Source organism: Felis catus, chromosome C1 (assembly GCF_018350175.1).
Source record: "Felis catus isolate Fca126 chromosome C1, F.catus_Fca126_mat1.0, whole genome shotgun sequence".
Classification (NCBI taxonomy): Eukaryota; Metazoa; Chordata; class Mammalia; order Carnivora; family Felidae; genus Felis; species Felis catus.
The window spans coordinates 99053695-99077072 of record NC_058375.1 but is presented as its reverse complement, the minus strand read 5'-3'; the positions used below and the strand labels follow the sequence as shown (position 1 = coordinate 99077072).

The 23378-nt window shown below is 43.8% G+C and overlaps 1 protein-coding gene and 1 long non-coding RNA gene across 5 annotated transcripts in view; both read right to left on the bottom strand.

Annotated features, from left to right (window-relative positions):
- The window catches only part of SLC22A15 (solute carrier family 22 member 15), an 82943-nt gene that overhangs the window by 43356 nt on the left and 16209 nt on the right, over positions 1-23378 (bottom strand). The gene's annotated exons all lie outside the window — the stretch shown is intronic.
- On the bottom strand, positions 8165-23275 carry LOC123379015. Of its 2 annotated transcripts, none has more exons than XR_006582906.1 (3): positions 22390-23275; positions 12588-12656; positions 8165-9477 (listed from the first exon to the last, which is right to left on the bottom strand). It is a non-coding gene; the product is annotated as an uncharacterized LOC123379015 (long non-coding RNA). The 2 variants fall into 2 exon arrangements; XR_006582905.1 differs by lacking the exon at positions 22390-23275 and adding an exon at positions 13879-15983.

Below are 23378 nucleotides of genomic sequence, written 5' to 3'. Positions count from 1 at the left end.
GCTTAGGAAGAGCCCCAACACGCAAGGAGGAGCCCCCCCTCGGCTGTCCCTTTGCCTCCTGGACCTCCCTTCCCACGCTCTGACAAGCAGTCCTCAAGGCTCAGAGCACATCTGACTTCTCTCTTCTCGTATGGCGATGGTGAAGTTCTTGACCACACAGCTTCTGGACATCTCTGTGCAGCAACAATAACAAAATTCATAGCAATGATGACAATAATATTCCCTGGAAAATAAACAAGGGTAACGCCTCCTCACTAATGCTGGACTCGACTTCTGAATTCCCCGGGTCTTCAGATGCAGTTGTTAACGAGGTTAGTGAACTGGTTTTCCCAGGCCCTTGTGGATGAGAAATCGCAGACTAGGGTGTCACTGCTTTTAGAAAAAGTAATCAGGAATTACTGCTCCTGGTGGCAGTCATGATTCAAATAAGAGGGAAGGAAGCGGTGTGACAAATATCTGCGATATGTTCTAGACAGGTTTCCGTTTGGGTATTCAACAAATATTTGATTAGTTTCTACTGAAGGTTGACAACTACACTAAACACTGGGAACACAGATTGAGTAAGTTGGACATGGTCCCTTCCCAAATGGACGGTCAGTGCCAATGGAATAAACACACAGGGATAGACTAGGAGGGCAGCTCTTCAAATCAGGTAATCAGGGAAGGCTTCTCTAGGGAGGTGATGTTTGGACCTGAAGCTGTTCAGGGAACATGAGAAGAAGTGCCCCTACCCTAAGGTGAAGGTCCAGCAGTGCACCTCCAGCAGGTGCTATGATGAGGCCAGACAGGTGCATGGGTGTCAGACCACACAGGGCCCTGGGTCACGGAAGGAGCCGAATTACTCTAGTGCAAAGGGAAGGTGTTGGATTACTGGAATTCTGTTTCCAAGGATCACTCTTAGAGAATGCATTACAACAGAGAAAAGTGGGAGTGGGGAGGCTAGTGCATTAGCTCAGGAGACCATGGTGGCCTGGATGAGGGCAGAAGCGATGGGGATGGAGAATAACAAGGACTTGTGATAGATTCCGAAGGCAGAAGTGGCAGACCTTCCTGATGGATGACACAGGGTGGGGGACGGAGAATCAAGGGCTTCACCTAAGTCGTTACCTTTGGCCACTCTGTGGATGACCTTTATGGAGGTGGAGAAGGTGGCAAGCGGGGACCAGATATGTGGCGGGAAAGAAAGAACTCTGTTTGGACTTGCTGAGGTTGGGATGACATCCAAGTGGCGATGCCGAGCAGAAATCTGGACACGAGTCTGGAGCTCCAGGGAGAGGTTATGAGGGTTTAAGAACCCATATAGAGAGAAGAGGCTCAGGACTGGGGCCCAGGACACCCCCATGTTCAGAGGCCGAGGAGAAAAATGCCCATTATAGCAAACTCACAAGTAGGACTCAGAGACGTAGCAAGAAAACAGGGCGGAATGTGGTGTCAGAAACACTACAAGAAGAAATTGGATGTGGGGAGGAAGGGGTGGTCAAGCGCGTGGAATGCTGCTTTAGAGGTCAGGTGAGATACGCACAGGGACATGCGGTTATATTTAGAAACAAATGGACACTTCAAAATAGCAATTGCGGTGAAGAGTGAATGGAAGCCAGACTGGAGGAGGACGAGGAATTGCTGGCAGCAGTTCTGTGCAGAATGGTTTCCAGAAGTTTGGGCTGTGAAGAGGAAGCAAGAAATGGGACAGTGTGGGGACAGGTATGTGGGACAGATTATTGGCTTGTTTTCTTTTAACATGGGTGCATCCTGATGAGAGTGAGTCAGCAGAGAAGATATCCCTGCAGAAGTTTCAGGAGGACTATGACGGACTCCTCTGAGGAAAGGGACGTGACCCTTTCAAGGGAAATGTTGCAGGAGACTGCCACGCCATGGTGAATATACACTTGAGCTGTGTAGTGACCAATTTTGTGAGGAGGATGTTGGGAGTTAAGCTTACACAGAGTCGGGGACTTCTCAGGAGAATTACAAAGAGAGAGAGGCACCAGGGCGCTGTGGGGATTCACAAAAGAGTGATTAGTATAATACTGGAATATATGCTGTTTAAGGAGAAAAGCAGGCATAGGGGATTGTGGGTAGAGAAATAAATGTCCTGACCAGAAAAATCCCCTACATCATTAACCTCCCTGTACTTCCCATTCTTGCCCTGACTGAAGCTTGGTGGTCCCCTGCAGAAATCACTCAGTGAACCGGATCCCTCTCAACTGGAGCCTACTTTTCCTTTTCCACCCATGGACCTGAGAGCCTGGGATGGGAGAAGATGACCAAACTTCAAAATCATCAACTCACCCTGAAGGTCACATTACCAGACGGCGTAATCCACTACCCCTTCTAGAGCTGAGAGAGATGCTAGCTTGTTTTGAACAGTAGCCACTCTCCCTCTGTTCCATAGTAATAGCATGCTTACTGGGCATATGGCTACCCAGATTGAAGACTAATGTCCCAACCTCTCTCACAATTAGGTATGACACGTTATCAAGTTCTGCACAATGAATACAAACAGAAGCACCATGTGGCAACTTCTAGGACTTTGTCTTAGGAGACGGGTGATTTACCCTTTGCCCCTTCTTCCTTTCTATCCCACTACTCAGAATGTCCACAGGGAAGCTGGGGCTCTATCTGAGGCCATGATGAAGAGGGCCACAAATTAAGGATGGTGAAGTCAAAAGCTGAAGGAGCCTAGGTCCCTGAGAACACTGGGGTAGGGCCCAGGCATTGGCATATTTTTTAAGTTCTCCAGATGATTCTCCTAGGCAATCAGGTTAAGAACCCCCATCCTAGACCTACTCATCTTTAATAGCTGTATCACCTCTAAAATCTTGACTTTGAACATCTTACTCACTCTCCTTCTATCCCCTTCTCTTCCAACTCACTTCCCCCAGTACCCTGCTCCAAACATTCTTGAAGCTCTTCAAGACCCCAGTCACCACACTCTACACTAACTGTAGAGTGACTCAGTATGGCCTGAGTCAGCAAAAGAGATTCAATCATAGTAAGAAGCTCTGATTTAAGGATCTGTAAAGGGTAAAATATATTGTAAAGTTCACATGAAAGAGTTCTGGAAGCTGAAGGATAAGCTCTATTTTGTAAAACAAATTAGTTATTTTGGATTACAGATAGTTCTACTGTAGAATTTTCAATTCATGAGGAATGTCTATGGTGACATTTTTCTAGGTTGAAAAAGAAATCCAATATTACATATCCTGTTGGCCTAGAAAAGAAAGGACCATATTTGTCACAGGGATATCCCTTCTACAATGGCCAATAAACAAGACCTCATTGTATTGATTTTTAATATCCTGAAGTTTAAACAACTTCTTTTTATATTTTTTAAGTTGTTGGTATTTGCTTTGGTGTTTTTATGCCTTTAAAATGTGGTCTTCACCTTTGGTCCTGATTATCCCATACTTCGATTTTTTCTAGTCTGTTTCTTTGGCCAAGATGTTCAAGCTCATACTGATCTGTTTTGTGCTTAATTAAGAAGTGGCTAATCTGCCTTCTCAATAATCAACTGTTCTGTTGATCACATTTGTAGAACTCAAATCCACCATGAAGGCCATAATAACCATTCTTCCAACAACTGGAAAGCTGTCAGCTTGGATTTCAGTTTTAGGATGAAGTGGCCCACAAGATGAGTGACCAGCAAATTCCAAATTCTGATTCTCAGTTTCATGTGTGAAGGTAATTTCCAGTAATTCTTCTTCATGTCAATGCTGGTTGGGGTAATGCACTTCCTTAGTTCTCCTGTAATATGTTCAGGAATGAATAAAAAAAAAAAAAAAACCTAAAGGCATTGTCAAATTATAAAAAAAAAAAAAAAAAAAAAAAAAAAAAGCAAATTATGGGTGCCTGGGTGGCCTAGTCGGCTGAGCATCCAGCTGTTGGTTTCAGCTCAGGTCATGATCTCATGGTTTGTGGGATCAAGCCCCACATTGGGCTCTGTGCTGACACCATGGAGCCTGCTTGGGTTTTTTTTTCTGTGTCTCTCTCTGTTTCTTTTTCTGCCCCTCCCCTGCTTGTGCACTGTCTCTCTCTCAAAATAAACCAATGTAAAAAAAAAAAAAAAAAAAAAAAAACACTTCAAAAATTAAAAAAAAAAAAAGCAAATTAAAGCATACAAAACTGAAACCCAGGAAAACTCCTTGACAGATCTAGGTAAACTGGGCATGGTTGATTTAGAAATGTCAATTCAGGGACTTAGAACAATGTGTTTACAACCAGCTTTCCATATGCACCACTCCCTAACACATGAGATTTTGGTTTGTTTTGTTTCCAACTTTTAAAACTTTTCAAATATACTTTATTTATCACATACCTACTATATGATCTAAAGAGTTCTGTTTTGTCAAAGCTCAGACAAGACACACTAGGACCGTGATCCCTATAGTATTCAAGAAGATTGTACTGGTGTAAGGTTTTGGAAAGCGGTCACTCACCAGACTCGACTCAATTGCTAGCATATTTTCTTATCCTTTTGGCCAATACTTAAACCAAGGTAAAATCCAAACCAGGATATCACCAGGTCATTGCAAACTAAACTATAATAAACCTAAATATGGCAACCATTATATTCTCAAAGAGTGTGTTTTTTATGAGGCATACATTTATAAATGTATAAGTCACTCAAATCCTTAACTGGCTAGAGAGTACTGAAGGGTACTTATTATTTTAAGTGACAAGTCAAATTCCAAAGCTAGAATGTTCTTTTTTGTACAATTCATTTGAAACTGAAAAACCACTCACAAGTTGAAAAACCTGGAAATCTTCTTTTCCCATACATTAACAGACAAGAAAGAAGAGAAAGACAAAATATTTTCAGTCTTTCAGGATGACCTAGATAAATCCATTTCCGTCTTATAACCAACATCTGTATTTTTGTTCATATGCTTACCAAAATCATTGAGTTCATCAGCTGGGCATTTATTATACTGTATTTTCAAAAAGGATTTGAGGGGGCTAGCACTAAAAATGTGGGCAAAATCATTCACCCATCTAAAGAAAGTAGCCCGGAGGGAATATCAGACACCAGCAGCAGGTGCCTCAGACATAAAAGGTGAAAGGAACATAAATATGGTGAATACTGGCGTGGTACAGAGCCAGGTGCCATGCAGAGCCATCCAGCTCTTAAGGATGAAAAAAAGGCAAGCAAATAGAAGTGAAGAGTGTTGACTATTGACTGGGTAGCAGGGAAGGATCCAGGAAGATTTTTAATATCTGGATTCTTATTGCTTAGAGGCTTAGAAGAAGATGTCACTTCTTGTAAAGGGATAAAGTATTATGTGTGTCAAGAAAAGGTGTTTTAGCTGTAACACAGAGATTGGAACAGACCCATCAAAGGTCATTATGGTGATCCAAGCCAGCCAGGATGGGGTGGGGGCCTCAGAGAAGAAAATGGATTCAAGATGGAAACAGAGATTTGGGTTGAGCCATCCATAAACAGCTATTATATGACACCAAGAGATCAATCACAGATTGAGTAAAGCTGGAAGATGACTTTTTAAAAATTGTTTTTACTTTACATAGTGAGGAGGGGGAAAGGAAAAGGGAGAGAGAGAATCCCAAGCAGCCTCCATGCCCAGCGTGGAGCCCGACGCGGGGCTCAAACTCACGAACCGTGAGATCATGACCTGAGCCGAAATCAAGAGCTGGACACTCAACCAACTGAGCCACCCAGGCATGCCTAGAGAGAGGATGAGTTTTAAAAGAAGTAACAAAATGTATTTTTAGCATCTCCCTTGAAATCATCAGACCTTAAGCTTTCTGGAAATGTCACAAGTCAATTCAGTCCTTTTTTCTGACATGGCAGAAATAGGATAATCTAAAAAAATTAATTATTGCTTCAAAATGGACTGCATGCTTATACAATCCTAAAAGTAAAATTAATGTCCAAGTAATGACAACTGCGTATCAAAGATATATCAAATGGAAAGGCACAGCACCTTATAACCAGATAATTAACAACCAACCAACTTTTGCGTAATACTCTCCCCTTATCCCAACAACCACCTTTTAGAATCAGGTATTTATTATTATTTTTATTAATTATTCCCATTTGATGGATGACGCAGCTGCAGCTCAAACATGATCACACTAGAGTAAGCCTTGGGGACTGCACCTGATGCTGACATCGGTCTCAAAACCTCCTTCTTTGAGTACTATGTACTCGAATTAGTTAAGTAGGACAACTGTGGGGCTAAATCAATGAAATAACACTATATTTAAGTGTGTTAAATCCCAAGCACAGAAATTCCCATATACCAGGGAAAGAGTTTCTATTTCTTAACCCTTAGCATGTGTTCCATCCAGGAAGCTATGAAAATAAAATCAACGATATTAGAACCAACACTAGAAACATGTAGGTTTTTGTGGCTCAGGGTAGCAGAATCAGGGGCTCCTGGAAAGGAGAGGGCAAAGGGAGAAAAGGAAGGTCCTGTGTCAGATATGAAGTTAAGGTCACATGACCCACGGGTGTGAGGAACATGAGAAGGCTCAGAGTGAGGGGAACAGAATAACATACTTAAAAATCAACCTCCAGGGGCACCTGGGTGGCTCAGCTGGTTGAGCGTCTGACTTTGGCTCAGGTCATGATCTCAAGGCTTGTGAGTTCGAGCCTCATGTTGAGCTCACTGCTGTAAGCACAGAGGCTGCTTCAGATCTTCTGTCCCCCCACCCTCTCTCTCTACCCTTACTCTGCTTGGGCTCTCTCTCAAAAATAAATAAATCTTAAAAAAAATAAATCAATCAACTTCCAAAGTGTTTTTGAGGGTGGGCAGGGGAGGGATTTATCTCATTCCATGGTGCATGTTTTAAATACAAATACTTGGGGGCGCCTGGGTGGCGCAGTCGGTTAAGCGTCCGACTTCAGCCAGGTCACGATCTCGCGGTCCGTGAGTTCGAGCCCCGCGTCGGGCTCTGGGCTGATGGCTCGGAGCCTGGAGCCTGTTTTCGATTCTGTGTCTCCCTCTCTCTCTGCCCCTCCCCCGTTCATGCTCTGTCTCTCTCTGTCCCAAAAATAAATAAACGTTGAAAAAAAATTTTTTTTAAATACAAATACTTAAAATGTCTGTATATTTTTAAAATATTTTACACTTTTTAAGTAATCTCTATACCCAGTGTGGGGCTTGAACCCCAAACTCCAAGATCAAAAGTTGCATGCACCACTGATCAAGCCAGCCAGGTGCCCCCAAATTTCTATACATTTTTTTAAGTTTATTTTTTATTTATTTTGGGTGAGAGAGAGAGGAGAGAGCGCGTGCGCAAGCAGGGGAGGGGCAGAGAGAGAGGGAGAGAGAGAATCCCAAGCAGGCTCCACGCTGGCAGCCTAGAGCCTGATGCGGTGCTCAAACTCATGAACTGTGAGATTCATGACCTGAGCCAAAACCAAGAGTCAGACGCTCAACCGACAGAGCCACCCAGGTGCCCCCCAATTTCTGTATTTTTAAATGAACTTTTATCATGTACTCTTTGACATCCTCATATACCCACATGACACAAAGGAGCTTTCTCACTAGCTTGCTTTTTCCCTCTGCTGAACAGCCCCATGCTACCTCACCCCTCCGTACAGCCCTAGAACACATTATAAGATGCTTCCAAAAATCGGTCAGGGCTATCAGGAGACGAATAAGCAAGAAGAGACCCTCTTAACTCTGAGAACTGAGTCACACACCCAGCCTCTGCCCTGGGCAACTTCTCACCGGCTCTGTCAATGCACAAATTTGTGTTGTCTCTGCTTCGGTTTTTTTCCTGTGATCTGAACTGCCCGCTCCTCCCCCTTCTATTGCCGGGTGACATTCCACTGAATGAGGGTTGAGAAACATGCTGTAGCCACAGACGACTCTAATGGAAGGGACAACACATTATGTAAACAAAAATCCTTTAGCCTAAGCTCTTCCAAGCAGGGGGTCATTTCCCTTCCCTAAGGAGGCTGTGCGTGCCTGTCCTTGTCTTGGCCCTCAGCATTGAAAACGAATAATCCCTCACTCACATGTGAATAATACAGAGCCGCTGCCCTGCAGGGCCCATGGAGGGCACGGCTCCCCACAGGGAAACAAACGTTCATCACTCGACTTTGCGTGAAGCCTGGCACCTCCAGGAACTGATTGCCTCCTCCCAGTACAGCCCTCCCCCGCTCACCCCAGCCCCCCTCGTCCCTGGTGGGCTCCTGTTCACCCTTCACGGCCCTGCCTGGTCCACCGAGTGGGTCCATCTCCCTCCCTACTTTGGCTTCAAGTATGATGTTTGGTGAATTACACATTTCCTTGTCTCTCGCGTAGGATGCCGTGAGCTTCTTACAGCCCTATTTGCGTCTGAGTGCTTACCTGTCAGGACCAGCACTAATTAAATATATGCTGAATTATTCATGCAACAAGAGTGAATGATGTGGGTTACAGGCATCTTCATATACAATATCTCGATGTCACGACTTCAAGGATTGAGTTGTGCGTTTATGGACAGGCAGGGCAGGAACGGCCTTACCAGTCACCCAGGGGCCACTGAGTGGCGCTCTCGTGACAGGAAGGGAGAGGGAGATCTGGAATCAGAGGGGTCTCCTAGAGGACATAGAGAATACTTTGGCTTTATCGCTAGCCTCTACATTAATGAGAAAGAAAACTATGGAGGAAAAAAAAAATTCCCAAACGATGGCAGTTTTCTGCCTAGAAAGGCAAAGTCTGTTCCATTGAAACACGCTTCCCAAAGCCTGCTTTGGGCAAGCACTGTGAGCGGTCCACAAATACCTGCACTGAGAGAAGTGTGGAGGGTCTGCGGGGGGTAAGAATGCTGCCGTGAACAACCCACAGACCATCAGTGACCCCGCAAGCCAGGCAGGGGCCGTGGCAGGTCTCAGAGTCGCGTCCAAGCCCCTTGCCTGGCTTCTGTCTGTGTCTCTGGGAAAGGTGAACTTGTTCACAAGCTTGGTGTCCACCACGAGCCCCGACTCGGACTTCCCCAGAGGGGGAACAGACCCCCCCCCCCCCGCAACCGTGGCACAGCCTACCTTCTACTCCCAGCAGTCCTGGCAGGCTAGCCAGAATGGGCAGACAAGACTGGGCATGTGTTTTCTGACAGAGCTCTTTGTCACTGGAAGTCCCGCTTTAGGGAAAATCAAGTCATATTAGAAGTGCCATAGCCCTACCCAGACTCTCGGCTTGTCAGCAGCTTCCCCGACACGCCTGCAGGACATCCCTGAGGGCTCTGCACAGTGCTGGTTACGGTGGCTCCGTAGAAGATTCTGGATTCTCTGCTACCAAGTCCAACCAAATTTCAGCCCTCCGCCGTCCTGTATGTCCCCTAAAAATATTTACAGCCTCGTGCAGGAAAATCTCACTTCAGTAGAAAATGCGGTAATCAGAGGCCTCCAGTGATTCGGGAGTACTTGGCCAGGGTATTTCAGGAACAGTTTCATGGTGATTAACTAACTTGCTTCATTTCAATGTAGTTGTCACTCTGAATTACCACTTAATGGGTGAAGTGTGCAGGCTATAACAATCAGTAGTGCAGGCATAAGGAAGCAAGACATTAAAAAAAAAAAAATTAGCCCCTAAAGCAATTATTGTAGTGAATTTTTCAAATAGTTTTAATACTCGGTCCTTTGACCCGAGGGTATGGCTTGGGGAAAATATATTAATCTCAAGATAATAATCAGTCAATTTCAGTTCTTCGATATCTACAATGATATTAAAGATTTCAACCTTACTCTTTTCGGTTGCAAACATTAATTAAGCATGATAATTGTGTGTCTCTGTGATATTTGGTACTTTCTGAATGAGTCAGAGCTCAGGGAATAATTTGAATACAGCAGACAGCAATTTGCTACATAAATTCACCCCAATGCCTATTAGCTCATTGTGAAATAGTCAAAGCTCCTAGATTAGAGGGGTTCTTTTTTGCATTAATACCAAGTTAATCACATCTACGTAACCTTTTATTCACCCTTCCCCAAACCTTCCATGAATAACTTCTGTAAGCCCTGACCTGAATGGAATAAGGTACCGGGTGGGAGTTTTAAAGTACGTATTTTGAATACCGTCTCCTGAAACGATAGAGCTCTACAGGCTCCATCCTGGTATTTATTTTCAGGGCGATTAGGTGAGAGGTGAACAGGCTTTATGCTTGTTTTTTTTAAACCAAATACCAAATTTGGTTATTTTACACCAAATAATTTCCATCAGAACCATACAGCATCTATATACCACAAACCTGCATCTTAAGGGTATTTACCAACTACTGGGTAAGTCACCTGACAAGTTCAGGTGCCAGTTTCAATGCTACCCCCCTGGAGATTTGGAGGAGCAACTGTAGGAAAGCCTACAGAGGCCATTAAAATGGACTGCATGCTGACAATCAGTGCAGGGTGTGCTTGGGGACCGCATCCGCTGAAATAAAGATGACCTCATCTGGGGGTGCAGAGACCAGCAGCTCCTAAAGGGGTGCTGGCGAGGGTGCGGCTGCGGTCGCCATCCTGCCCTCCACTAGTGGCTCCGGCTGCTCCATCAGCCTAGTTCTCTCTGTTCTTCCCTCTGCTGCTGCCCATAGCACCCTCTTCGAACCACCTCCGGGACTTGGAACGCCACCCACACGGGGCTCCGATGTCCGGGGCGGAAGGAGAGTGTGGGAATTCACACGAGACGCCCACGGCCCGAGCGGTGGGCAGGAGGGCACGCAGCCTGCACACTCTATTTGCACCTCAAAATAAAAGGGAAAACATGAGATCTGCACTAAAAATGCAAAGCAGAGAGCGTCCTCTCAGGTCCGCCTGAATATAGCCGGAGGAGAGAGGTGTGTGGTACCATCCACACGAGGGCAGCCGGCCGCTGAGTCTAGATGCAGGTGGACCCCCGAGGAGCAGGGAGACTGCCGCCCGTTTGACTTAATTCTCCTTCGCTATTTTTTGTTATATCAGGAAACGAGTAAGTTTATTTGGGCTTGACAATTACTGAGGCCTAACTGAATCATTACTACTTTGACAGTACTTGTGTGATTTATTGTTTTATGTTTTTTGGTGGTGGGGGATCCGCTGGCCAGGTTCCTCATGAGATGTTTACAAACATCCTGAGAGTTGTATGATCACCTTGGGGACAGCAAACTCATGAAAGATTTGCAGGTGGGCTGACCCCCTCTTCCCTTTTTTTTTTTTTTTTAACATTTTATTTATTTTTGAGAGACAGAGAGACAGAGCATGAGCAGGGGAGGGGCAGAAAGAGGGAGACACAGAGTCTGAAGCAGGATGCAGGCTCTGAGCTGTCAGCACAAAGCCTGACATGGGGCTCGAACTCACAAACCGTGAGATCATGCCCTGAGCTAAAGTCGGAAGCTTAACTGACTGAGCCAGCCAGGCGCCCCCTCCCTCTTACCTTCTACCTCAGTCATATGCCACAGTGGAAGGGCCACAGAAATCTGTGGCCCGGCTCCTCCATTTACAGTGTGACACTGAGTGAGTCACCAGCTACTCTGAGCTCATGAATTCTGATATTTTTAATTTGCGAGCCACAATGCAAATGCTATGACTGTCTGCCCTTCTTCCTTAGAATTCACTCTCTCAGAGGCAAATCCAAGCAGGTGACGGGCAGCCCGGGCTCGGTGAGGATTTATTTTGCTTAGCTTTCCACCCAACATGTATGCACCATGCGCCATCGTCCCACAGTCACCTGGCCAACCTTCATTCCCACCAACCCACCGACCCCATACCTCCAGCCACTCTTCCCAGGCAGAGCCAAGCTCCTCCCTCTGTTCTGCATGGAAGTGCTTCTGGGGCTGTGGAGGGCGGCTGGGGGCCATGGGGGTATGAAAGCCCTTGATCTCGCTTCTCTTCACTGACAGCAGCAAAGTACCTAGCTATTTTAAATCCTGAAATGCCAACTGAGAAGACGTTAAACCTAAAGGCTTCTGTCTGTTGAGAAAAAACAAGCCCTGAAAATCACTGGAGTAGTGGAAAGAATATGGGCTCATCGAACCCAGACCGGTGACTTATTAAATACGTGATTTAGGGCAAATTCTTTCAACTTTCTGCCTACCAGTTGTTTCATCTATAGGGTAGGGCTACGGCCAGGACTAACGAAGCAGCACATGGGGAAGGTCTCTGAGAGAGAGAGCCTCTCCCATAAGAGCAAAATAAAGTAGTCACAGTTACCTGCCTCTTCACTCTCCTCTACCCACCGAACCTTATAAAACTCATTTGCACCCACAAACTCTTTGCATGGAATGGTCTCACTGCAGCAGAGGATTCCGTGAGGACCGTGGACCTCTGTCTCGTTATGTGGCCAGCAATGCCACCTGCACTCCTCCATCAGCAGAGTGGGCAGGCCACGGCCGTCCTTGCGAAGCATCATGAACCCACTCAGGCCGGAAGCAGCCGATTTAGCATCTGGGATGCCCCAAAGATAACCCGTCCCCATGCGGGATAACCCGTCCACCCCCTGGAGGTGCCCACAGAGCAGCAGTGCAGCAATATCTCCAACTGTGCAGCTGGACAGCCCCACCGCCACCTGCCATTCTGGACACATCTCGGGGCACCTGCTGGAGACCAAGGATCACGGTCCGCACAGAGAATATTTGTGCCTTGAGATACACCTCTGAGGTAGATAACTGACCTCCTGATGGGACGGGAACCTCATGTGTGCCTCTCTACCACGGGAGGAAAGTAGCAGGCATCTATAAATCTATAATGAGAAGACATAATAATCAAGATGGATAGCAGCATCGGGGCGCCTGGGTGGCGCAGTCGGTTAAGCGTCCGACTTCAGCCAGATCACGATCTCGCGGTCCGTGAGTTCGAGCCCCGCGTCGGGCTCTGGGCTGATGGCTCGGAGCCTGGAGCCTGTTTCCGATTCTGTGTCTCCCTCTCTCTCTGCCCCTCCCCCGTTCATGCTCTGTCTCTCTCTGTCCCAAAAATAAATAAACGTTGAAAAAAAAAAAAGATGGATAGCAGCATATACAGCCAAATACATACATCTCAGGAATGAGAAAGGACAGGTGAGTAACAGGAAGGAGGGAGACAGGGTGGGGAAGGAGGAGTGAAAGACAAAGAGAAAAACAGGGAGATACATGCAGAGAGAATGAGACAGAAATGTCAGAGAAAGAGAAAGGCAAGACAGAGACAGTGAGATAGAGACACAGAAAAAAGGCAGAGAGGAAGAAATGGGAGGTAAATAACGAGAAAGGCAGAGATGGAGAGAGGTGGGGATAGAGAGAAACAGGTACAGAGAGACAAAATGACAGAGACTGGGAAAAAATAAGGAGAGAAAAGAGAGAGCAAGAGAGAGGGGGGTGGGGGGGGAGGGAGACAGGCACACAGTTCCAGTCTGATGAAGCCAGATGGCGAGAGAGACAGTGATTCACAGATGTGCCCCAGTGGTCGTTAGAAGGGGACATGACAGGCAGGTAAGGTGAAGCCATCTTAGCCCATCATCCTTTTTTTTTTCAGAGCTGCTTTAAACATCATCAGCACTTGCTGGGAAAGCTATTTAATGCCATTTCTCCTGCATCTACCAACTCTTTATCTTGGGAGTAGTAGCCCCTGGGACTCCCTTCTTTCCCTATTCAGCCTCCAGTCGAGCACTGTGAAGGGGGTGAGCCACTGGGCACCAGCACGGGAGGTACGCTGGTGACCAGGGCGCCCAATCCTGCTGGCCTAGAGCGTAGTTTCTGAGGCACTCTCCTTCCTTGGCCCATATCAAGGCCTTATCTAGCATCAGGTGAGTAGTAGTTGCCCAAGGAATATTTGCTAATAATGGGGTCCCTCTGATAATATCTGGAAGGGCTCCTAATTATAGATTTCATTAGTACTAATTTAATTCAATTCCATTGAAATGTGTTGAGTGTCTGTGCTGAAGCACGGTGTTGCTATGGTATTTAATTTACTTTAAAGTATGAAGTACATACCTTGGGATATTCTGCATAAACATTACTTAGGCCAAGCTCCCATCTGGTACCAAGATTATTCTAGTGGAGGCTGTACTGGCCAGTGGTGGTCAGTGGGCCCATTCTCCAGAGCGAGGTCCTGCAAGGACTTTAATCACTGTCTCTGTCAGCAATGGTTCCTTTGCTTCTTCTTGATTAAAGCAGTGGCCTGTTGACTAGCAATGATATGATCCCAAAAAACAGGTTACCTCTGGTGAAATCAGAGACACCCAAGTTATATAAATTAGGTCAATATATTTTAGAGACATTCACTACCCTTCCCTGAATTTGTGGGATAATCCAGTGTGTTCTGTATTCTTTATAAAGGGGTGATGCCCTCGGCTCAACTCCCTCCTTGGTCCTGAGACAATACGAATTCTGGATGGTTCTGCTTGCTTGATGCTGACAGGGAGGGGAAGTGTCAGTACTCTCACTATGGAAAACTGGAGTTTTTCTGTAGTGACCTGATATGCAAACTGTAGAGCACCGACAGAACCACAAAGCTATGACTTCTCAAGCCTGTAAGATATTTTATTTTGTGCTTCTCTGATAATAAGAATTAAGTTGATAAATGCTTCTATATGGGGCAGAATCTGGTCCGAGATCCACTTTCAGTTTAATATGGTAATGGATTTATTGGAGGGCAGACTTATGGCTCTCACCCACCGCAAAATCCTATGAGGACTGTTTATAAACAGAACAAGGGCTTTTTGGAGAAATGACTAATTCCACAGTTGGGGTGGGGGGTGGGGTAAAAGATGAACCTGAAGTATCTTGTTATGCCAAAATTTTTTCAACTCCCCCCACCCCCCCCAAATGATGGGCACATCAGAAGGACACAGGAGGACTTCCAGCTCCAGGAAAATGGAATAAACGTACTTTTCCTTGTTTCTCCCAGTAGATACCACTAAGACCCCTGGGCATCGGGTATAACGCAAACATAAAAGAACTCTGAAAGACGGAGGGAAACCAGCCAAGACCCTGGGACCCAAGGAATGAGCCAGTGGTGAGTTCCCCGGGTTTCTCTTTGCCTCACATGCCCAAGACTGGGGACTGAAGAAGACAGCAACTTAGAAATGCCAAGAAAATACAAAAGAAGCCCCAAACAAAACCTACTTTCTCCAGCCAAAGGCCTGGGAAAGGGGCAGCCCAGAAAGACAGAACATTGTTAGATTATAACCATTTTATTCTGGCCAATCACCACCATGAGAAACAAAAACCAACTATGGCCCCAACCCCATCCACAGCAAAGGCTAAGTGGGGAAACTAACCCTTCCCCCCAGGCTGGGTAGTAGTAAGTGACCCCACCTTACTCCACTTGGGTGTGTCAGAAAAAGACAAACAGGTGAGCCAGCACGATCATTCCTGCCGCCTGCAGTAGGAACCCTCCATACCACCGCCGCCACCACTGGTGGCGGTGCGACCTCGCGGGGAGACGGGATTTCCAACACCATGTGACAGTAATGAGGCCCCTCTCCCCTCTTCCTGGGCCAGAACTGTGTCCAACAAAGTCTGCTGAAACGGAAGATTTACTTAAGGCCCAGAATCTCTTAACATAATCCCCCTAACTGCTGGTTTCAAACAAAAATAATTTGTGATACCAGCAACCAGGAAAATCTCAAAGTAGAATGAAAACAAAACAAAACAAAAAGACAACTACTGAGATGGCAGAGATGTTAGAAGTATCTGACAAAGATGTGAAAGCGGCCATCAGAACAATGCTTCCAGGAGCACTTACAAACATGCTCGAAACAGATGACAAAATAGACCCAGCGGAAATACAGAAAGTCTCACCGAATAAAGAGAATATACTAAAAAAGAACAAAATGGAAAGCTTAGAACTAAAAAACCGCAATGAGTGGGTTTAACAGCAGAATGAAAGAGACAGAGGGAAGAATCAATACAGGTGAAAATGGAGTAAAGGAAAATCTCCAATATGAAAACAAAGATAAACTAGACAGAAGAAAATGAACAAGGCTTCAGAGATCTATGGGGCTAGAGCAAAAAAAAAACCCTAATATTTCTGTCATTGGAGTTTTGGAAGGAAAAGGGGAAGAGGATAAGCTTAAAACTAAAAATAAATATAAATACATACATACATACATACATACATACATACATACATAAATACATAAATACATAAATACATAAATACATAAATAAATAAATAAATAAATAAATAAATAAATAAATAAATAAAGAGGGGCACCTGGCTGGCTCAGTCAGTTAAGCGTCTGACTTAGGCTCTGGTCATGATCTCACGGTCCGTGGGTTCGAGCCCCGTGTCCGACCCTGTGCTGACAGCTCAGAGCCTGAAGCCTGCTTCCGATTCTGTGTCTCCCTCTCTATCTGCCCCTCCCCCGCTCATGCTCGCTCACGCTCTCTCATTCTCTCAAAAATGAATTATCATTGAAAAAAGTGTTAAAACAGAGTACTTGAATAAATAACAGCTGATAATTTCCCAATCTGTCAAGAGCCATACACCTACAGATCCAAGAAGCTCAGTAAATCCCCAACAGGATAAACCTAAAGAAATTCACACCAAGAAACATCATAATCTGACTTCTAAACACTAGCGACTAAAACACACAAAAAAATCTTGAAAGTAGCAAGAGGGAAATTCCCTGTAGGGAAAAAAAAAAAAAGAAAAAGCAATTCAAATACCACCATATTTCTCATCAGAAGCCATGAAGCCTGAAGGAAGTGGCACAGGAGTTTCTAATGCTGAAGGAAATCAACTGTCCACCAAGAATTTTATTACCAGTGAAAAGAAGTGATGAAGGAAAACTAAGAGAATGTGCCAGCATCACAATTACCCTAAGACAGTGGCTAATGGAAGTTCTCTAAAAAGGAAGAAAACATAAAAAGGGGATCGTGGAACATCAGGAAGTAAAAAAGAGCACTGTAAGGAAAAACTGGGGTAAATATGTTAGACTTTCCTTCTCTTGAGTTTTCTAAATTACGTTTGATGGCTGAAGCAAGAATGATAACACTATGTAACGTGGTTCTAAAAGTATGTGGGAAAAATATTTAGAACAATTATATAAATAAACCGGAGAGGGCAAAGGAATGTACAGTGAAGTAGAATTTCTGTATGTCACTCAAACTGGTGACATGACATCAATAGACTGTGATAAGTTATATAAATATAAGGCAATGTCAAGAGCAATCACTAAAAAAGCTATAAAAAATACTATAGATAAGTCAAAATAAATTCTAAAAGTGTTCAAATAACCTACAGAAAGACTGGAAAAATCAAAGAAAAGAAGCCAACAACAGAAAACAATAAAAAATAATAAGTTCGAAGAGGTAAGTTCTGGGGCTCCTGGGTGGCGCAGTCGGTTGAGCGCCCGACTTCAGCCAGGTCACGATCTCACGGTCCGTGAGTTCGAGCCCCGCGTGGGGCTCTGGGCTGATGGCTCAGAGCCTGGAGCCTGTTTCCGATTCTGTGTCTCCCTCTCTCTCTGCCCCTCCCCCGTTCATGCTCTGTCTCTCTCTGTCCCAAAAATAAATAAACGTTGAAAAAAAAATTAAAAAAAAAAAAAGAAGAGGTAAGTTCTATCATATAAATAATTATATTAAATGTAAATTATATGAAAAATATAAATAAAGACAGAGATTGACAGTGTGGGTTTAAAAACCTGACCCAATTATGTGCTGTCTACAAGAAACTAATTTCATACATACAGACAAGTTGAAAGTAAAGTGGAAAAATACATATCATGCTAATAAAACTAATCGAAGAAAGCAAGAGTGGCTAGATTAGTATCAAACCACATTTCAGAACATAGAAAATTACCAGGGACATAAAGGTGCATTATAAAATGATAAAAAGAAAAAGTCCATCAAGACGACATAGCAATCATCCATATGTATAGACTCAACAGAGCTAAAAAATATATGAAGGAAAAACTAGGAGCAGTGAAAGGAGAATTCAACAAATCTACAATAATAATTGAAGACATAAATACTCTTCTCTCAACAATATAGAACAACTAGGCGGAAAATCAGCAAGGATATAGAAGAAACCAACAATACCATTGACCAACAGGATCTAAACAATATTTATAAAACACTCCACATAACAGCAGCAGTTTGTTCAAGTGCCAGTGGAACATATACCAAAAGAGACCACATCCTGAATCATAAAGGAAACTGTAACAAATTTTTAAAAAATTGAAATCACACTGTCCTCTGACTATAATGGAATCAAACTAGAAAGCAAAAACAGAAAGCTAACAGGAAAATCTCCAAACACTAGGTAACTAAACAAGAGACTTCTAAGTAACCATTGCGTCAAAGAGGAAGTCTTAAGGAGGAAAAAAAATACAGTGAGCTAAATGAAAATAAAAATACAACATGCCAAAATTTGTGGGACACAGCTAAAACAGTCATGAGAGGAAAATTTATAGCACTAAAATACTTATATTTGTAAAGAAGAAGACTCATTAAAAATCTAGGCTACCAACTCTATAACCTTAAAAAGAAAAAGAGAAAAAGAAACTCAAAGCAAGCACAAGAAAGGAAATAATAAAGGTAAGAACAGAAATCAATACAATTAAAAATAGAAAAATAACAGGGAAAAATCAATGAACAAAATGCTGGTTCTTTAAAACAATCAGTAAAACTGACAAGCTTGTATGACTGACAAGTAATTAAATAGGACAGAAGACACGAATTACCAAGATCGGGTAATAGAAGAGGGGATTTCATTTCAGACTCTGCAAACATCAAAAGAATAATAAAGTAATACAATGAACGACTCTACACACGTAAATCTGACAACTTAGATGAAATGGACCAAGTCCTTGAAAAGCACAAATTGCCACAACTCACAATACAAAAGAAATCATTTAAACAGCTACATAACCTTTAAGAAAATTGAATTCATAATTTTAAAACTCCCAAAAAAGAAATCTAAAAAAAAAAAAAAAAAAAAAAAAAGAGCCCAGGTGATATTACTGGAAAGTTCTACCAAATATTTAAAGAACTAACACCAATTCTACCCAATCACTTCCAGAAAACAGAAAAGAATGGAATACTTCCCAATTCATTTTATGAAGGCACCCTGATACCAAAACCAGACAAAGGTCCAAAAAAAGAAAACAACAGATCAATATCTCTCATAAATACAGAAGCAAAAATTCTTAACAAAATATCAGCAAACAGAATTCAGCAATATATACAGAGAATATGCCATCAAGAGATGCAAAGGTGGTTCAATATTTGAAAGTCAATCAGGACAACCCACCATAGAAGGTGAAAAAAAACCCACATAATCACTGCAATTGATGTCAAACATTGCAAATTGCTCTATTTGACAAAATTCAATACATATTCAAAATAAAAACTAAAAAAAATTAGAGGGGCGCCTGGGTGGCTTAGTCAGTTAAGCGTCTGACTCTTCATTTCGGCTCAGGTCATTATCTCATGGTTGTGGGATAGAGCCCTGTGTTGGGCTCCGTGCTGAGCGTGGAGCCTGCTTGAGATTCTCTCTCTCCCCCTCTGCCCCTCTCCCCCAGTTGCACACTCTTTAAAACAAATAATTGAATGAATGAATGAATGAATGAGTAAATAAATGAATAAATAAATATTTTAAAAAGGACACAAGAGCCAGCTTGAAGAGATTCCTACTGGTAAACTGGGGATAATTTGAGCACCAAAATAATGAAAGATGGTAAAAAATTATAAACAATTAAGAATAGGGACCAATAAGTACATACTAATGATAGATATATACATAGATACATAGATAGAGATAGAGATAGAGATAGAGATAGAGATAGAGATAGAGATAGAGATAGATAGAGAGATAGAGAGAGAGAGATAGGGACAGACAGGCAGGCATACAGATGGACAAGGGAAAAGAAAGGGTTTTGCTTCCAGCTAAAAATGGAATGCCATGGAAATCTTAAAAAAAAAAAAAGCTTATAGATATAGAGAACAGACTGGTGATTGCCAGAGGGAGGGGGTAGAGGGGGTGGGTAAAATAGGTAAAGGGGTTCAAAAGGTACAAACTTCAGGTTATAAAATACGTAAGTCCTGGGGATGTAACGAGCAGCCTGGTGACAACAGATAATAATAATGTACAGATGCTAAAAGAATACATCTTAAAAGTTCTCCTCACAAGAACAAATTTTGTAACTATGGATGGTGATGGATGTTAACCAGACCTACCGTGGTGATCATTTTGCAATGCATACAAACATTGAATCATTATGTTGCACACCTAAAAGTAATATAATGTTATAGGTCAACTACACTTCAAAAAAATGGGGGGGGGGAGCAGAATGCCAACTGGTAAATATGGAGGAAGTGCTAGAGTAAAGAAATCACCATTTTGCAACCATCATAGTCTTAGCTTGGTTTACAAAAGCATCATGAAAAGATGCTCCATTTGGAGTGGGGGGTTCTGATAAGGAAGAGTACATTTGCATAATCTTGAAGTGATTCTCCATAGATTACATATTCCTGGAAATGAAAAGAATGTTCACTGGACAGGGGAAAAGTCAAGCAATACCTGGAGTGGCTGATCAAAATTATCACCAAAAAGGGACAGATGGATAGCGTATGTGACCCAGAAGGGCATATTACTTATTACTATTCTGACTTCGGATGTGTAACCTTAATGAGAAATCATCAGACAGACCCAAAATGGAGAACATTCTTATTTTTAAAAAGAGGGGAGGGGGCGCCTGGGTGGCGCAGTCGGTTAAGCGTCCGACTTCAGCCAGGTCACGATCTCGCGGTCCGTGAGTTCGAGCCCCGCGTCAGGCTCTGCGCTGATGGCTCGGAGCCTGGGGCCTGTTTCCGATTCTGTGTCTCCCTCTCTCTCTGCCCCTCCCCCGTTCATGCTCTGTCTCTCTCTGTCCCAAAAATAAATAAAAAACGTTGAAAAAAAAAAATTAAAAAAAAAATTAAAAAAAAAAAAGAGGGGAGGTATGTCTTCTTCAAAAGTATCAATGTCATAAAAGGAAAAGGCTGAAGGTGAAAAGACCCTAAGAGCCATGACAACTAAGTGTTAACATGTGACCCTAAAACGGAACTGAGTACAAGAGGGGGAAACCAGTGCTAGCAAGGACAGTACTGGGTCAAGTGACAAAATTGGGTATGGATGGTAGATTAAAATATAGAATCAATGTTAAACTTTTTTTTTTTAATATTTTAATGTTTACTTATTTTTGAGAGAGAGAGAAGAGAGCCAGAGAGACAGAGCATGAGCAGGGGAGGGCAGAGAGAGAGGGAGACACAGAATCTGAAGCAGAACAGAATTCTGTCAGCACAGAGTCTGATGCAGGCTCTAACTCATGAACTTTGAGACCATGACCTGAGCCAAAGTCGGACGCTTAACGGACTGGGCCACCCGGGTGCCCCAATGAGAAATGTCTTGAAGTTAGTAATTGTCCTGCGGTTATGTAAGAAAATTCCTTTACTTTTTAGGAAGTACACGCAGAAGTATTTGGGCATAAAAGAACAACAGTATGGTATATGGAACTTTCAAAAGGCTTGGAAAAAAACGGAGATAGTAATGATAGGTGAAATTAAAGGATGTAAGGGTATTTATTCTCTGTATGAGTCTTGAAATTTGCCAGTTTGAAATTATTTCCAAATTAAAAAAAATTTTTTTAAGTTCTTTGGCTATCGTTACCTATCAAAGAACTAAGAGATGTGCATACCAATTTGTATGGGATAGGCTTCCAAAAAGTAGAGTAATTAAGAGCATAGGCCTCTCAGTTAAGACAAACTTGGCTTCAAATCTAGCTCTGACCCTCTAAGCTGACCTGACCTCAAGATGCCTCAATTTCTTCACCTATAAAATGGGGAAAATAACGTTGACCTCATAAATGATTCTGAAGGTTAATGAGTTCAGGGTGCATATCACAACACCTAGCGTATAGTTAGTCATCATTCCACAGTGCTACTTGCTATTTCAATAGGTTAGCAGTCGTGGTACTCAGTTAGCACTTGTGGTGACGGTCATTGTTGCCAGTAGGCCACAGAGGTACAAAGATGACCAAAATATGGTTTCTGACCTCAAATGACTTCAAAAGAAACAGAGTTGAACCACAAGCTACCGTGGGTGACATAAGTGCACACAAAATGTTACCGCAGCAGAAACAAGCGTATTTGCTTCTTCTGGGGGGTGGACTGGAAAGGACATCGCAGGGAAGGTGACAGTCAAGGTGAGCAGTAGAGGGTAAGGTTAGGATTTCACCAGGTGGACACAAGGGTGAGGTTAGGGCATTCCGAGGTCAGTTACCTACTGAGGTAACAGGTAGGCCAAGCACTCAGGGCTTGGGTGGGAAAGAGTGGAGGCAGAGGGAAGTGCAGGTGGGGCTGGAAAAGTACATCCGGGCCACAGCTGTGGAGGGTAAAGGGCCTTGAATGTAACACCCTAAGTGGGTTTCAGTTTCCTGTGTGCAGTGGGAGAATCGCGGGAGGTTTTGAATGAGGGGTGACGTGACTGGATTGTTGTCATAGAAAATATACTACCTGGCAGGAGCTCGGAACGTTAATCCAGTAATCATGCCTTCAAATGGAAACTCTTAAGGGAAGGCCAAGCAAATAGCCCCTTCGTGTCTCTTCTGTTTTTGGCACGTCCTGCCCAAAGGGTGATAATCAAAACAGTCAACAACAGGTAAGACTGGCTGATGCCATGGTGCACACACACACACACACACACACACACAGGGGAGGCTGGGCAGGGGATGCAGGCAGGGCAGCTGGCAAGCACTCTGGTAGGCCTGCAGGGGGGCAGCCAAATGGATCTGGGGCAGCTAACTGGCATGACAGTCAGCACCGGGAGCTGGCAATGCCCACCAGGCATTAACCCTATGGTTACGAGATCACCGGGACCAAGGGCTAGGCCAGGGTGGTGGTGGGCAAATGGATAGCTTGTGGGGAGCAGGCAAAGGACTGAGTATGTCAACTTTTTAACAACCAGTACACGTGCTTTCCAGCTGAGCGTGAGCCGTGCCCCTCTTACGCCAGGGTTTCCTTCACCAGACTATCCGTCCTTGGTTTATTTACCTGGGGCTGGCCCCAAAGGTGCCATCCTTACCAGAACTATCTTGGCCACAAAGTCCCCTTCAAAGTAAGGCTTCCTGCACACACGAGGCGGTCCCACCTGTATTCTATATTGTACAGTCAAGGGGCCCCATGTGGTCTACACACAGGACTGGACTGAATCCACACGAACTGTGGATGTTGTAGACAGTCACCACATTTCTGTCTCTTGACTCGGCTAATTTTTGTGTACATAAGAAAAAGAAATGAGAGTTTTAATTCACTTTTTAAAAGGACACTGTAGTCCGACTTCGGCTCAGGTCATGATCTCACAGCTCGTGGGTTTGAGCCCCGCGTCGGGCTCTGTGCCGACAGCTCGGAGCCCTGGAGCCTGCTTCGGATTCTGTGCCTCCCTCTCTCTCTGCCCCTAACCCACTCGCATTCTGTCTCTGTCTCTCTCAAACGTAAATAAACTT